The sequence below is a fragment of the Babylonia areolata genome, chromosome 29 (genome assembly GCF_041734735.1).
Source record: "Babylonia areolata isolate BAREFJ2019XMU chromosome 29, ASM4173473v1, whole genome shotgun sequence".
In the NCBI taxonomy this organism is placed as follows: Eukaryota; Metazoa; Mollusca; class Gastropoda; order Neogastropoda; family Buccinidae; genus Babylonia; species Babylonia areolata.
Genome location: NC_134904.1, coordinates 35,604,148 through 35,606,647, shown reverse-complemented (window position 1 = coordinate 35,606,647; position 2,500 = coordinate 35,604,148). Strand labels below are relative to the sequence as shown.

Here is a 2,500-nt window from a genome sequence, read left to right as displayed (position 1 = left end):
TGTCGCTGGAATGCTTCGCTTGTCTAGGTCTCTCGTCGCTTTTTTCTCTTCGGTGTAGTAGAAGTAGTAGTAGTAATGGTAGTAGTAGTAGTATATAGTGCCGCCCTTCACTGAATGGAATTGTTGTTCTCTGTCTCTGAAAGCAGAAATTATACGAATGCGTGAGGCAGAGACAGAGAGAGAGAGAGAGAGAGAGAGACTTTGACTCTTTACTGTCATTAGCTTAACAGCCCATGTGACAGGGGAAGTTACAGTGTCGTTTTATCCAATCATTTGAAAAAGTAAAACAAAACAAAACAAAAACTAACGCACCTAATGTTACAAAGGTTATATCAATAAACAAGAGCCAACAAATTGCACACACAAAAATAAGAGAGAGAGAGAGAGAGATTTGGGTTTGGATGGTGAGAGACAGATTGAGAGAGGGGGGGGGGGGTAGTTGTGGGGGTGGAGGGTGCAGTGAGACAGAGATTGAGAGAGAGAGAGTTAGTTGTGGGGGAGGAGGGAGAGAGGGGTGGATGGAGAGCGGAAGAGAGAGAGAGGAGGGGGGGGGGGTAGTTGTGGAGGGTGCAGTGAGACAGAGATTGAGAGAGAGAGAGAGTTAGTTGGGGAGGAGGGAGAGAGAGGTTGATGGAGGGTGGGAGAGAGAGAGATTGAGAGAGAGAGAGAGAGAAGAGGGGTAGTTGTGGGGGTGGAATATGAGACAGAGAGAGAGAGAGAGAGTTGTGGGGGAGGAGGGAGAGAGGGTAAATGGAGAGAGAGAGAGCAAATGAGAAAGGGCGAATGCAAATATTTTATTCAGATGTGGCCACAGCCGCTCCTGTATCTCACGTGGGAATTGCGTAATCGGCGTTAAACGAACGATGGTGACAGTTTTAGTGTAGAGTGTAAACAAATCTTAACAAAATAAGTATAAAAAAAACCCCAACAACAACAACAAAAAACAAACAAACAAACAAAACAAAACAGAAACCAAAAAAGCACGAATGTAACCTAAAATCAAAGTTGTGTTATTTCTTTTGATGATGCGGTTATTAAATCAAACCTGAACTGATGACATCTGTGGATTTTGATAATACTGACTTTGGTTCCGTCACTGACTAGTTTTGTCCTCAGGTTAAGGAGAGAGAGGGCACAGACAGAGACAGATAGAGCCGGAGAGACAGATAGAGAGACAGAGAGAGAGAGAGGAGACAGAAAATAATTCGCGACATAGACACTGAGGCACACACACACACACACACACACACACACACACACACACACAGAGGCATGTACACAGGCAGACACACACACACACACACACACACACACACACACACACACACACACATGACAGAGGCATGTACACAGGCGGACAGACACACACACACAGAGGCATGTACACAGGCGGACACACACACACACACACACACACACACACACACACACACACACACAGAGGGAGAGAGAGAGGACTCATTCACGAGGAAAGAGGAAAAACCAACAGCTGTCGACCAGGCGAAACCGGTAGTTTAAAACACACACGGAACCATTCTTTTGTTTGTTTAATATAACACGTACACAAACCACGCTTCACACACAAGGAGCAAAAATGACAGGCTCCAACTTAGTCTATTTTTAAGCCAAACACGTCCAGCGCCAAGAGTGACTGGCAACCAAGGCCGCACTCTTTTCACTTCATCGATAATGCCGCTGCATTTTCTGAACAACCACTCCCGGTTGTTGCTGTTGCTGTTGCTGTTGTTGTTGTCGTTGCTTTAATGAACACATTAGTTGTCAGTGCACACAATCCTAATTTCACTGGGCTCGGTCGGTAAAATCCACTGATCACTGCAGTGGAAATCCCTTCACATAAAACACCGAGTGCAGAACGAATCCTTCCCACTTGCCGGCAACGCCGACTGAAGAAAGGCAAGAAGGCATGGCCGCGTGCAACACCGGCAGCTGAGAGCAGAATCGGGGTCACTCACACACATCACATTATCGATAATCAAGGCTCTGCCACATCAGATAAACCGCCCAACGCAAACCGCACGCTTCCACACAGTACCCCAACCCCCCCTCTCCAAGATAACAGACAACATTGCTTTCTCCAAAACAGAGAAAAAACAGGGAAAAGACAGGGAGAAGAATTCACATGCTTACACGTACTTGTGAGACGGAACAGTAGTAGCAGAGAGAGTTGGTGGTGGTGAGAAAGAAGAGGAGGCGCGGTATGGTCCCTCTCTTGGATCAAACGGCAGAAAAAAGAACTTGCAAGCAGTGGGCGCTGCTATATGTTAATATGACTGAGCAGACCGGCGGTATTTCGCCATGCCCTCGTGTGGTGTGGTGTGGTGTGGGGTGGTGTGAGTGTGGGTGTGAGTGTGAGTGTGCTTAGTATGCTGCCGGTTGTGTTGTTGTGTGTTTGTTTTTTGTCGTCGTCAAGGGAAGTATTGGCAAAGGCCTGCGTGCGTACGTGCGCGGACGTGTGTGTGTGTGTGTGTGTGTGTGTGCG

General features: G+C 47.1%; 1 protein-coding gene across 1 annotated transcript in view; it reads right to left on the bottom strand.

The window, feature by feature from the left end:
* The window catches only part of LOC143274834 (phosphoenolpyruvate phosphomutase-like), a 55,426-nt gene extending 53,168 nt beyond the window's left edge, over nt 1-2,258 (bottom strand). Inside the window, exons 1-2 of the mRNA XM_076578776.1 lie at nt 2,155-2,258; nt 1-136 (exon numbers count right to left, since the gene is read on the bottom strand). The exon at nt 1-136 is cut by the window's left edge and continues 526 nt beyond it. The gene's annotated coding sequence lies outside the window, so the exon portion shown is untranslated. The remainder of the gene's footprint in view (nt 137-2,154) is intronic.
* Between the last annotated feature and the right edge of the window lie 242 nt (nt 2,259-2,500).